This window comes from Falco punctatus (genome assembly GCF_963210335.1).
Source record: "Falco punctatus genome assembly, chromosome: 5".
Taxonomy (NCBI): Eukaryota; Metazoa; Chordata; class Aves; order Falconiformes; family Falconidae; genus Falco; species Falco punctatus.
Window position 1 is genome coordinate 10,273,925 of NC_137584.1, and position 14,456 is coordinate 10,288,380.

At 43.7% G+C, this 14,456-nt stretch overlaps 1 protein-coding gene across 2 annotated transcripts in view; it reads left to right on the forward strand.

Annotated features, from left to right (window-relative positions):
* HTR1B (5-hydroxytryptamine receptor 1B) overlaps window positions 1-14,456 on the forward strand; it is a 50,565-nt gene that overhangs the window by 2,808 nt on the left and 33,301 nt on the right. For both annotated transcript variants that reach the window (XM_080388132.1, XM_080388133.1), the window contains exon 2: window positions 1-14,456. This exon is cut by the window's right edge. The gene's annotated coding sequence lies outside the window, so the exon portion shown is untranslated.

A 14,456-nucleotide genomic window follows, 5' to 3' on the forward strand; every position in this document is an offset into this window, starting at 1 on the left:
AATCAAGTTGCTATTGTAAAGACCCACTGCTTGAAACTTCCCCAAGCCCAGTTGCCAGACTCATGATGCTGCAAAAACGTCAATACATACTGCCACCAAACTGCTCAGCTCTGCATTTCAGTGTAATGACTCTGGCAGAGATGCTGTTCCAATAGTCACGCAGATCAGTTGCAAAAAAAGAGGGCAGCCTCGAATCAAGGTCTATAATTCATCTGGACTGAAGAAAAAGTTTGAGAGTAAACTCCATTTATTTTGCAGGCTTAACTTCTTAATTTGTTCTCCGGCCGGTTGTAGGGGTGTGCACAAGAGCACAGTTGTCTCTGTCTGTGTTGGTAGCATAGTTGTACTTCTGCACACCTGTAATTTCTTTCTTTCAGTGGAAAGAGTTGCTCCCCTCACTTAGGAGGCCAAGAGGAGAAAAAAGAAGCATTTAAAATAGGAGCGTTCACAGTAAATTCTGTAAATGACTCCTTCAGCTGAACATATGTGAGAAGTGACAGTGTGCAAAAGTTAGTGTTTCAAAACAATAGCAAATGCTGTAGAAACAAGACTTGTAGACCTGTTCAACTGCACTGCATATCTGTAGTCTGTCCTCATAGTTGCCTTTATGAAATAAATACTTCTTGCTTCTACTCTGTAACACAAGAGCAGAAATCAAGAAGTCCAATGACCTCTTCCATAAACCAGCTGGGAATAGAAGTAGCAGTTTGATGTTGTAACCATGTTTTCCATTTTGTGTCAGTTGCACACCCTTACTGCATGAACCACTGCGAAATTTAGAATTCTCTAAGTAATTACATTATTTAGTGTATTTCGTAAAGTGAAGTTCTCTTCTGATCTGTTTCGGAAGAGATATCACCTGCAAAATAAATACCCATGAATCATGAATTAACTGATGCTAGTGAAATTACTCTCATCCCAACTTCCCATTTTTTTTTTTTTTTTTTTTTTCTCCTTCTCCGATCAGACCTTAAGACAGGTCTATGCCTATTCAGCAGTCAAAGTTAGAGTTTTGGAATATGGTCCACCTGCTGTGATAGAACTGCATTGATTGTTCTTCCTATGTGTAAATGAAAATGAGTATAAACAATAAAATGCTTTACTGTGTTCTCAAGAGTGGTAGCAATTGTGTGACTGAAAGGACTATTTATTGGCTTACCTGGTTTCTCAGTATTGACTTTTTGGGTAAGGCTGATTTGATGAGTCACTCAAGAAAGCGGTTGATGAAGGCTGAAATGGAAAGCTTTGATCAGTGGTCAGATTTTTAACAGGCAGATTTGCTTTCATCCTGACCAGTACTGTTGGGTATAATTCTTACTACTTTGATATAATCCTAGATTAAATTTTTAGGTGTGTTTTACAAATATTTTTTCTTACTCTATTAACTCCAAACAAAACTTATTTTAGCACTTAGATATTGCAATCGTTTTCTTGTAAGACTATGCATGTATTCTAGATGGGCGCTATTATCAAGATTGGAAAAATCTCACATGATTGATCTACTTGTTATTCTTCAGTGAATCATTAAAGTAATAAGGATTTATCTAATTGAATAGTAAAGAAAGGCACCTGACCCTCTATGCCTCTGAAACTCCCATTAGCTGTAAAGAGGAAGACATAGTCACGAGCAGGAAAGAAGTCTCAAGATACAAATTAAAATAGTGGGAAATAAACACTTTCAGTAATTTGAAGAAATCCAGAAAAGCCTAAAAATTGCTACCTTTAAAAATATATATATATCTACTATACTATGCTTCTAGAAAGTACCCTCTCAAACTGTTACAGACAAATGTGATTGGAGGAATTTTCTAACACACTATCATACTTAAGTGCTTATATTCCTTCAAAATTTTAGTTTTTTGCATATATGAAGTGAAAAAAGCAAGGAAGATGCCATCAAACAATGCTTAAGCTATTCTTGTTTGTGGTTTTCCAATCTTGAAGAATTAATTTTGTTTACCCCAAATTCTCCGTGAAATCACTGGGCTTCTTACATGTCTAAAAAATGGAGAATGAAACCGTAAAATGAGTATTTTCAGCATTGCCACAGAGAATTGAGCCTTCTGTCAGTTTTACAAAGTTACGTGACTTGGAGAGCAAGAGTTTCAGGAGTTGGACTTTCCTAGTCCTCACATGGCTGGAGTATACCTTCATCTTCAGCAGCTGGCAGCAAATATTCCTGGCTCCCTGTTGTGATGTGTGGATTTTGCCGAGAAGCTAGTTCATCAGGAAATTATCCTTCCAAGTTTATGCTGAGGCTCTGAACTTTCTGCACAAACAAGCGTTTCAGGTAACCATGCTCACTGTTGGGAAGACAGTTGGTGTGAAGGCTGCGCTGAGTGACTTGGGGCTAGAGGAGAGGAAGCTAACTGGAGCCCTGCTGAGATACCTGCTAGTTAAAGGCTTTGTGTTACCCCAGCAGCAGCATCTAGTTCAGAAAAACGTTCCTGCAGGGAGATAGGTAGAGTGAGGACATGCATCTGTTCACAGTGAAAGAGAAGAAATGTAGGGCAAACATCACTCAGTGCTGGAAAATATAAATATGTAAAACGTGTTCTAAGATTCATGTAGTGTGGTTTTGGACAGGAAGGGTGGCCCTCGTGAGCTTTAGTTCTTTGTGACTGGCAGAGTATGTCCTGGTTGAACTTAGGTTTTAAAAGATGTTAGGGTTCAGGGATGTCGTGGTGAGGTTTTGACTCTGGAGAGATCTGAGGACGTTGCCCTCCTGCTTTTTCGCTCCCTTGCTGCGCTTGCTTACTGTGCTGTGCCTCTGGAAGGATGGAGCATCTGAAGTTTTCAGTAGGAGAGGGCTGTCCTTCTGTCCACCGTGTATCTGTACTCCCGTGGAAGGGGCTCAGAGGACCCCGACTCCTGCCCTTGTTTTGTCACGGGAACCTCTTCATGACTGCAGGTAAACTCCAAAGGTGCCTCAGCCCATGCTGTTTCAGTCTTTCATTACAGAAGCAGCACGGCTTCCTCTTACCTATTTGTTGTGTCGGGTTCAGACACTGTTAAATGGTGTTGTTGAGACAAATCTCTCCTGAGTGCTGAGATCTGAAGCTGATCACACATTTGCAAACCTCATGCTTCCCATGTTTCATGGTAAGGGATGCGTGGATGATAGTGTTGCTGACTGCAAGCGCTGCGAGACATATGACTGTTCAACAGTATCTGCAGTTGTGGGAACAGCTGTGTGCAGCCCCATAGCTGCACTATTTTCCTAGTATGCCTCAATTTTTCTTGAGGCATTTCTCACTTCTCCAGGTAATAAAACACAGATGCAGAATATAGAAATTGAGACGGGCAATCCCTTGCAGTGAACCTTCATACAGCCATGCAGCAGCCTACAAAGTTCTACCTCCTCTGCATGCATAACAAGAAAATGCCTTGACTGATGTGCCAAGGCTCCATGGGACAAAAGGGATTTCAGCTAACGTTCTGGATATTTATACCATATTCACTGCCACAGCACAGCGTTTGAGGAAGCTGGTCTGGCCTTTAGTCTCCAGCAAGGCCACGTAGAGTAGGGATGACAGTTAACAGCCCGTTTGGAGTAGCCAATTTCCATCCTCCTCTGCCTGCAAAAAGCCAATCTGACTTCCATTAGCAGAGCATTCCCATGGCTTTATGGTTTACAGTTGCTGCTTCCATGCTCTTTTGCTCAGAAAGCACTGGATATTGTCGGAAGTAAGCACTTTTACCTGAAAATCCAGCCCAGTCTCAAGCTATTTTTTCAGGGAATAAAATGGCAAAAACAAGGAGTAGCAGCAGTGGAGAACAATCATTATGATTTGCAGCAGCAAAGTGTAAGCAGTGTGGCTGAGGGCAACTCTGTACACAAATGATGAAATCCTATTCAAACTGAAATGTAGCAGAGACTGAAGAACAGGTTTCTCCACCAAAGAGAGCCTGTAGCAAAGAGGGCCAGGGAGTCCTCCAAAATCTCCAAGCCTTGACCTGGCTTTAAGGAAAAAACCTCAGGATTACAACTCCTGGGTCTCAGGACCACAGCAGACAGGTGGGCAAACAGTTTCGGAGAGAAGCAGCATACCCAGAGACATGTAGGAACGTTACAGGTGTGCATTTGTTCAGTAAAGTGGATGCTAACTTCATTTCATGTGTTAGGAACCTTTCTGTGTTTAGGGGAGTGACACATATTTGAGATATATCCTTAAAAACCTGTCTACATCAGGACAGAAAGGTTTGTGGTTCATATGAAGAGGTTTTTTACATACTCCAACAATTAGTACCTAAAACTAAATACAGATGCAGTTTTAAGTGAACTGTCCTGCAGCAGTGAGTCTGGCCAATAATAATAATGAGCATGAGACATTTAAGCCCAGAATAATCATATAGAAAAGGAAGCAGAAAATGAAACCTTTTAATCAATCACATATTAAGCTTGAAAGATGTAATATAACAGGCAACTCAATAGGTGAGGTGAAGAGGAGATCCACAGGATATCAAATTTACAATATAGAGATCAAAATCTCTTACCGAGTCATTTTCAGGAGCTGCGGAAAGAAAATCTTTGCTGTTCTTCTCCAAGATCAAACTCCTTGCAGTCACCCTTATAAAGGAATAAGACTTTTTTATTGTCTTTATACAAATAATACTTTGAAGGCTACAAAATAGATTTCATGGCTGCAGGGCTTTCACTGAGTTATCATATGTTCTGTCTTTTAGGCTGAATGGTCACAGAAAAATAGGAAAGGCAGGAACAAGGGACGATTATGTAAAATAACTCCTTTTCGTCATCTTTCCTTATACAGAACCAAGGCAAAAACTAGAATAACAGGAAAAAAACAAGATCTGGAAAATTCAGGCATTAATGAGGTTACATTAGATTTCAGGAACATCTTTGAGGTAGAACAGGAGAAAAATAAAAACATTTCCAGAATCCAGAGAAGTGGAAATGAAATTAGACATTTCCTTCCATCCACATACCTCAGGGGTTCCACAATCCTAATATTGGTTTCATAATGCTATTTCTAAAAATCTTGATATTCCCAGATATGTTGAAATTAACATTTATTAATGCATTCATAGCTGCTTTTATATTAAGGCATACTCTTCCCGAGCTTATTCACTCTTTTTCCGGTAGATTTCAATTTTCAATTACTTTGTGCTCTTTTCTACCTGTGCACTGTGTTTAGAATAGGAATCTCATTTGGACCCAGCCCTCTAAAATCCAGTCCCTGAAAAGATGAGAAACATTGTTTTCAAAAGGAACGTTAGAATTACTACATTTAAGAGAATAAGTGCAAAAAGACCCAAGCAACGTCCCTGTTCCCTATCTACAGGAGAAGGCTGTCCTTCCCTGAACTCCTTTCCTGGAAAAATCTGCTGTAGATTTGAAAGAAAAAGATATGACATAAGCCAGACCATAAACCAGGCAGACATACAGAACAGCCAGGTGCCTGGGCAGCAGAAGGAAAGCATCAGTGCTAAGCTCGTACTGGGATGGGTCTCTCTGACCCACGAGGGACATACCAAACCTCTGCATTTACTGGAGTCCAGAAAGATTCAAAGGATCCGCCAGGGAGCGAAGGGCGAGAAGAGCTTCAGGAGTAGTTTATAGGTAAGAGATGGTGCAGCTCTCTCTCCCCTGAGGCTGGGTGGCCCTGGCTCAGGGCAGCTCAGACACCAGAGCCACATGGCCGTGGATCTGGCTGCTGGGAGGGGTGTGTTAGGGGAGCCGAATCCAGTAGCCTGGTAGAGGTGAGGCTGCACAGCGCCATGCCCCAGACCCAGCCAGGAGTGAGGCTGGGCGTGTGTTCCCAGGTACATGTATACACGTGTGCAACACGTATGTACACATTGCCAGCCTCACAGACAGATCCACGCAGTGCTCACACCAACACAAACAGCCCTGATGCCCTCATAGTCCTTGCCTCTCTGGCTAATAAGGATGGAGGTCCACTAGTAAGAATATATACATATAGGTATATATATATACATATGTACAAAGTGGATCCATCCAGCAGCTGGGATCAGACACTGGATCCCAGCATCCACAGTCGTTTGTACCTGGACATATAAGCCCCCAGTTCTGTAGCCCCACTCCAGCTGCTGGTATAGACCATCGTACACACAGGCACACGTGCATGCGTGCACATACACCCACTGAGGATGCTGCAGTAGGGTGTGCATGCGTGCGCGCACGCACACACACACACATGCCTGGCTCCCAAGACACTTCACCAACTGTCCAGCTACTCTGACTTGAATTTCGCGAGTGATCACACACTCACTCTTGCTAGTATCTCCAGTTTTTGCACCACAGACATGCAGCCCCTTGCACCCATGATCCCACTGCAGTTAGTGGCTCTTAGACGTCCAGCCGCACACATGCACACAAAATCCTCACCCAGGAAAAGTTAGGAACAGAGTTTAGTAAGAAGACACAACAAGAATGCACTGATCAGGCACAAGGTATGTCCAGGCAACCACACCAACCAGCCTTGTTTACACAGGGCCAGCCCCTTTTATCCCTTTATCACTCCATCATGTCATTTGTTCCTACACTTATTCCTCCCCAAACCACCTTGAGCCCTCCCTTTCCCCACCTCTGGTTCCTCCACTAAACATCCCACCATAAGTCTTCTGCTATCCCTGAATGCTCTCCCCTTGCATCTCACAATGTGTCCCATACCCATAGGTAGTAGTCTCCCGTGATTCGAAAGATGCTCCTGTTGACTCATCGTGATGGGTTTCATGCCTGGACATGGGCTGAGGCTCCCCTGGGACAACTTTGAGAAGGACCTAGACTGGCTCTACCTTCCTCAGTTCTTAATTTGTATCCCCCAGAACCACCTGCCGTTGTGCCCTGAGCTCTTCTGGGCTTGCGGAGATGGGCCTTTGGTGGCCCTTTGGCCCTTCTGCGATGGGTCTGGGAGGAGCTGAGGGAGGGTGTTATTTGGCTTCCCCCACCTGCCATTATCTCTGTGCGCCTTTGTAGGGTGCAGATAAGCTTTTTAACATGTAACCTAACATTTTATCTCTTTCCAGAAAAATTGAGAAGGGATATAGCTGGCAGCCACTATTCCAGATTTTGGAAGCCTAAATGTCTAATATAGATTAAACTAATTAGAATTTCAGAAACTGCCCATCAAACTATAGCAAGAGCATTACAAAAATATGCTGTGAAGTCTTCATGCTGAAGGAATGAATAGATAACCATAGACTAAGTGTGATTGTTCAGATGTCCACTAGGCAATCTTGAACAGCTCACAAACAAGTATTTCAGAGCTATTCTCTGTTTCAGGACCTTGAAGAATAACAGTATCTGTGTGTTATATCAGAGCTAGATCTTGCACATCCCAAGTTTAGATCTTACATATCAGACAGTTCTGAAGTGCCTTGGTGCAAGCTTTCTGCACTTTGATTATTTCTGCACTAATGGAAAAGATGATCGAAGAAGTCATCGTGGTAAGTTAATCAGTCTCTTTCATTTATATAATTGTGCTTTGGCTAAAATTTTAACAGAAGCTACCACTGAAGATTGCCAATAAGGCACTGGACAAGTATTGGTGCCTGGACAATATAGTCACATACCTAAGCATACTTCTGAGCAGTATGTTTACAGATAACTAAATCAAATTACCAATAACTTCCTTGTTTTCAGAGTAAGAGGTGATCTCTGAAGTCTGTGATTCAGGGCCTCACAGGAACCCTGGGGAGAGGCACTGTCCTCCTCTTGGATGACAGCCGAGTCCCACAGATGTGCATGAGACATAGACTGGTCAACATTTTCACCAGGCAGGTTGGAAAACAAGTGAGCAAAGGTGAGTGATGCTAAAAAGGGCAAATAATCCCACCAATGAATGCACAATGAAATCACAAAAAGACTTCTTCTTTTAGACACAGTGAGGACACTGTTCTGTGAAAACAACTGCAGTCAGAGAAGCAGACAAAAGATGGCACATAGAAAACAAGGCAGAAGACAGCATTGTTTCATCTTGTAAATTCCTGTGTCCTGCATCCTGCATACTATGAGAATATGGTATACTATACTATTCAGACCTGCCTCTGAAATAATACAGTAGAACTAGAAAACAGTGAGGAAAACAAAGAGTATTATCAGGGTGTGTCTGAAGCCTCTTTGGGACACAAGCAATCCGGCATTTCTTCCTCTTTGCACTATGCGAGGACAACTCAACAGCAAGGCAAGGGAGAGCAGGCACGTTCAGAGTGCCGCCGTTATTGTAGCAAACAACACATTTCTAAATGCAGTGCTGCTCGGTCTGGTTCCACCGTGCCTGAAAATCCCCAGGAAGCATTTCTGATGCTTTTCTTGTTTCTAGTTGTATCGAGGAATGTTGATTCCCCAGCCCGTGACCCCTAGCTATTCTGCCAGTTTCCCGGCCACGACTCCTCTACTAGGTGTTAATTTGCAGCTAAAAAGGGACACTGAGTGGTGCAATAATGATTGCATTCAAAGGAAGCATCACACAGGTCTTTCAGTGTGGGCATCCAATGAACGAGGTTTCTGGAGCTGGTGGACAGCTTTTGAAAATCTGGGGCCCAATTCCTGATGCTCTGGGTTGTTGAGTGGGTCTCTACACATACAGAAGAACGGAATATTTGAAAAAAATGATCATCCTACAGTTTCACGGAACTGGGAACTTCAGGGTGTTGTAAGGAAAGAAGGCTCACACATGCTTCTCTGTATTCTTCCTCATATATACAATTCGAGGGCATTAGCTTTCATTTATGAAGGAAGGATTTTATCTCCTCTGTCTTTAATTAAATCACTGGTTCATAAATTGGCACTGCTATAACTCAGCTTCACAGAAAGCAGTTGGGTGTCAACACCCTGTAGGATACCCTTGCACAACTAGTCTTTTAAACTCTTGTACTTATTTCAATTAAATAAGAGTTAATCGTTCTGGGAGTATTACATTTTGCTATAGGAACAGTGAACTGATTTCTGCCTGAATGACAGGTTTCAGTCACACCCTTCAGTTCCAGTACACAAAATATTCTGAGAGTTTTGTCAGCAGACATAATTGAGTTCCTTTAATCAGGCTTAGAGAAAGATCCTAAAGGGATTCCACCAGGCTTCTTCCAAGCTGCGTGGCTACTAATTTGTTTAATAGAAGGAGGTTCTTCACATTCTTTCAACTTCCTTTATATATGGGATTTTTGCCTGAGGAATGTATGTGGATTAAATCCTTGAATTGTCTAGAGACAATACCCCTGCTTAAAGGGTGAGAATTCAGACCCATCCTTAAAAAGACAGTAAAAAGAACAAACCAGTGTTTCCCCTTGCATTTAATGAAGCAGTTGTTCCTAAGCAGAGGAGCAGCACTGGGGTCTGTATAGCTGCAGATTAGTTTTATAGGAAAAAAGTGACATTTTAAATGCTTTTAAAGTAATCTTAAGTGTTCTTTTCAGTTGTTTGAAAAGCTGAAATTTTCCAACACACCTTTTTCAAACTCAGGCTTTGTACCCTTCCCTTTCCAAATGTCTTATGTATTCCTAAAAAATTGGTTATGAAACCAAAAATTATAGGAAAGGAATATCAAAAAGGACGGTCAATACTGGCAAGAAAAATGGTATATTCTCTAAAAGATTACCTGAATGTGGCGGTAGCTCTTTTTCTGAGGGACCTGCATTTATCAACATGAGTGCTTCTAAATCCCAAGGAAAACCTTCAGGGCTAAAAGACTCATTTAGCTCAAGACTTCACATTCTCTGATCTACTAGATTAGTAAAGAAGTACAGTTTTTCAGTACTGTTGCAGAGCTCATGTTGGCAAGTATTGATTTCCTTTAATATCTGAGATTACTGTAATTTTGCTTTCATGTAATGCATAAAAGGCTGCTGGAGGGAGTGGAGGGGATACCGGTCCCTTTGGCTGAGGGACCATGTGCTCCATTTGTGACCAAGTATCACTATTTGCTAATGATTTTAGGCCCATGACTGCCGGTAAACAATGATATTACAGCTGTAAGTCAGTCAGCTTTCTGGCCAGAAAGCTGTGGACTTTCAGGAGTAAACCCAGTCACACATGTCCATCAGTTGCACTTGGTCTATGCGTTACACACCACAGAGGGGATGACTTGACTGCTCAGCCAGCCAGCTCACTTTGCTGAGTGGGACTGCTGGAGTTCAGGATCTGGTCCACAGAGCCAGGCAGCCCCACACAAGGCTGGGAAGGTCCTATGAAGTGCTGTCAGGGGCTGCAGTGGGACTGAGGGGGCTACTCTCCTGCCCCCTGCCATGGTAGCCCATCTTGGGTCAGCAGGGGTGCCTGAGATGGCTCCTGCTGCTGCTGAAGAAGAGGTGTGACCAGCTCCCATTTCCCAAAAAGAGAGGCACAGGGATTTGGGAAAGGAGCTGGCAAGCAGCCCAGGAGTAAGGAAGGTAGGGGAAAATGCTTTTTAAGTCAGCATCTGGCAGAGGCAGGGCAGGGTGCCTGTCTGAAGGACAGCTGATGTTTAGTACCAGCCACGTGTTTGAGTGTCTGGACACTTATTTCATGATGTTTTCATCTAAAGAAACAATAGATAAATAAATACATTTTTATTGCCTGACCTCTGTGAGCATCTTAACAGCTTGTTTTCCCATCCTCGCTGCATATAAGAAGTTTCATGAATTTAATTTTTCCTTGAAACGCTGAAATTCAGTGCAAGGCAATCTCTCAGCATAACTGCTGAGACCAGCTGCCCCAGGGAAAACCATTTTTGCTCTGCTCCCTGTGTTTAATCACTCTTCACCTTCACAAGGAGAGCTGAGGCTTTGCTAGCCCCAGTGGTTGCCCACGCTGTATTTTGCAGTGCTGCTCCCCTGCGCCAAGCCGTGTCACCCACCACAGCACCTGCCTCATGGCACTGCCCCACACCATGGCTGCCCCGGGCCCTGTAGCAGTGTGCTGCCCAAGAGGGAATAACGAGTGGAGGTAGGAGCAGAAGAAAGGCTGGGTTGGTCTTGACCTATTAAGTGTCCCTGAGTTACTCTGTGCCTTAGACCCTCTCTGTTAAGAAAGACAATGATGCTGGTCTTCTTCCTTTGCAGAAAAAAAAGCATTATTATCATCCTATACTCTTCAGAACATGTTTGTGCCAGTCCTAGGAGAGACGATTTCCAAGAGAGTAGGAATTCGTCAGAGTACTCACATGATTTGGCCCTTAGTGTTTCAGAAGCAAAATGATGACAGTTGCAGCCTCCCACCCCATGCTCAGTTGCAGAAAACGTGATACAGGATGACAGACAGGATTTTTAATCCTTTTGGCTCTCAGATGGTGGTGTTGTCTTCTGGCCTGTTGCAGGCCAGTCCTAAAGGTTCAGAACCCACAGTGCTCTTTTCAGTTCCTATCACATCCCTCTTTTTTGTATCTGAGAATGAATTCTCTGCCGTGAGCTGCCTTTTTCCATGTTTCAGGATACAGTGCAAAATGATGCTGAGAGCAGCTGGTGATTTACCTACAGTGTGACAGAGAAATAGCAAAATACAGGTGATATCAGAACCCAGACCTGTGCGGATTTATATATCCTTACTGCACAAAGTGACAGAAAACACAGGCCTGCTTCATTACCAGGAAGAGCAGTCTGCTGGTCCTCTAGCTTGCAACTCCATGGCACTGCCACCAACCTTCAGGTGTGAGTGCCATATGCTGTCTCAGGGCTTCTGGGGTCTGTGCACACTCTCGTCTACGTTGCTGTGTGCTACAGAGCTTTCATAACTATTTTTCCGCTGTTGCCAGCTCTCAAATCATCCTTAAAGTGTCCCAGGATCCTGATTTTGAGGAATGGAAAAGCTGGAGGGATAAAATGTGTTGCCATTAGAGTTACCTTTAAAACTCTTTCAGTCAAGTTAAAAAAAAAACAACCCAGAATTATTTTTATACATATGTCAACATTAGACAATAGAGTGAAAGAAGCTTCACAAGAATGCATGCATGCAGAAGTGCAAAGAAATAGTTCCACATGTACCAGCCACTTCTATTAGCTTTAGCACTCTTCCTCACCTTGCACATTTCAGCCAGGAGTCTCACAACCATTCTTGCTGAGGGCTGTGATCTACTTGCCTTTTGTCAAACTCCAGAAGTCTCAGGTCCCACTTTTCATTTGTGTTCCAGACATGGATCTAGACTTTGCAGTCAGATCTAACTCTTTGGAGTTAGACGAGTGCCTGTCATTCCCAGCAGTTGCTTGATGTCCAACTCAGCCAGGAAAGAGTCCTGACTCCCTTGTTACTTCCTGACAAAACTATTATCTATTCCCTCTAGCTTTGTCAGTGCTACTCTCTTTTGGTTACTGAGCTGGTGTAGTTCTTTGCTTGGTCTAGAGAGTAAGTAAAGACAGTTCACTGGGACTTCTGTGCTTGAGTAAACCACTAATGAGTCATGAATCCACTGAGAGTACGTCCTATTCAATAGGGTAGCCTGTAGAAGGAAGCCTTTTCATTCATTGATCCTTATTTTTCATAGATATACATCAACCATCATACTGCGCACAAACAAAACTTGATATGGTAGAAGAAAATCCATGCAACCAAAAACATGCAGATGGATTTGCATTACTCAAATTGTTAGCTATTTTTATTCATTCAGCATTAGACCAATAGATCTAAGATGTACCTATAGTATTTCTGGTATTCATTGGTTTACATACATGTTTAAAACTGGTTGTTAAACAGGCAGGCTGAATGTCTTAATTGAGGGATACTGTGGCAATCTTAGAAGATTTGGGAGGACAGGTGGGAAGAAAGTAAAGTAATTCCTTTTTCCTCAGTATTGTGTGGCATCACTCACAAGCAAGAAGGAGGAAAGCTTTCTTCCAGAGATGAGACATTCTGCTTTGAGATGAGTCAGAAAGGGGCTCTCAGCCTTTGTCCTGTGCTCTTCCATGCCCAAGTGGGTGTGAGTGTGTGGAAGGAAGGCCTGTGCCAGATGTAAGAACCGTCATGACAAAATCATTCCATTTTAACTCATTAGCAGCAGATAAGTTTCCAACTACATCTAAGAGAATATGATGTACAGCATAGCTCCTGTTGAATTCACTCAGGGAGAACATGTATTGTTAAGTGTAATCGTAATGATGCCATTATCATTTTATATTTTGCAACTTTATTCCATTATGAAAACCTATGTTTCTCAAGTAACTTTCTTTTAATCTATAATCTTGTCTAACAATAAATCTGGCTAGTCATCTGACATATAGCAAAGCATTCCTTACCCCAGCTCGTTACAAATCTTAGAACTGAGGCACTGGACACCTTGAAAAACTGCCAAGTTACCCAATATATTATGTTTCTCTTATCTAAAGATAAATCCCCACAGATGTTCCATAGCAGTTTATCATGAGAATAAGAAGAGGAAGAAATGTTTTCTTGGGAGCAGTAATCACAGAATGGTCGGGGTTGGAAGGGACCTCTGGAGATCATCTAGTCCACCCCTGCTAAAGCAGGTTCTCCTAGAGCAGGTGGCACAGAATCACGTCCAGGCAGGTTTTGAATGTCTCCAGAGAAGGAGACCCCCCGCCTCTCTGGGCAGCCTCTCCCCATGCTCCATCACTCCTCAAGTAAAGAAGTTCTTCCTTATGTTCAGATGGAACTGCCTGTGTTGCAGTTTGTGCCCATTGCCTCTTGCCCTGTCACTGGGCACCACTGAAAGGAGCCTGGCCCCGTCCTCTTGACACTCACCCTTAGGATATTAGTGGACATTGATCAGATCCCCCCTCAGTTTTCTCCTCTCCAGGCTACACAGCCCCGGCTCTCTCAGCCTTTGCTCAGCAGGGAGATGCTCCAGTCCCCTCATCACCTTGGTATCCCCCCCCCGGGCCCTCTCCAGCAGTTCCCTGTCTCTCTTGAACTGGGGAGCCCAGAACTGGACAGGGCTCCAGGTGCAGCTTCACCAGGGCAGAGCGAGGGGGACGATAACTTCCCTCGACCTGCTGGCCACGCTGCTCCCAATGCCCCCCAGGGTCCTGTTGCCCTTCTTGGCCACCGGGACACACAGCTGGCTCATGGGCAGCTTGCTGTCCCCCAGAACCCCCAGGCCCTTCTCCGCAGAGCTGCCTTCCAGCAGGTCACCCCTGGCCTGTGCTGGTGCATGGGGTTGTCCCTCCCCAGGTGCAGGACCTTACACTTGCCTTTGTTGAGCTTCATTAGGTTCCTCTCCTCCCAGCTCTCCAGCCTGCCCAGGTGTCACTGAATGGCAGCGCAGCCTCCTGGTGTGTCAGCCGCTCCTCCCAGCTTTGTACCATCAGCAAACCTGCTGAGGGTGCGCTCTGTCCCTCCATCCAGGGCATGGATGACTAGTAAAATTCTCTAACCAGCAGTAAAAATCTGGGAGTATGACTGGTGGGCTCCGTAATGGCTTTTAACTGAGACCAGACATGACAGTAACCAGTAACTTTGGGGTAATGGTGCATTTGGGGTTAACTGTGCACTCAACCTCGTCTTTGAGAAATACTGTAAGAGTCATAATGTCACCTCTGATCTCGAT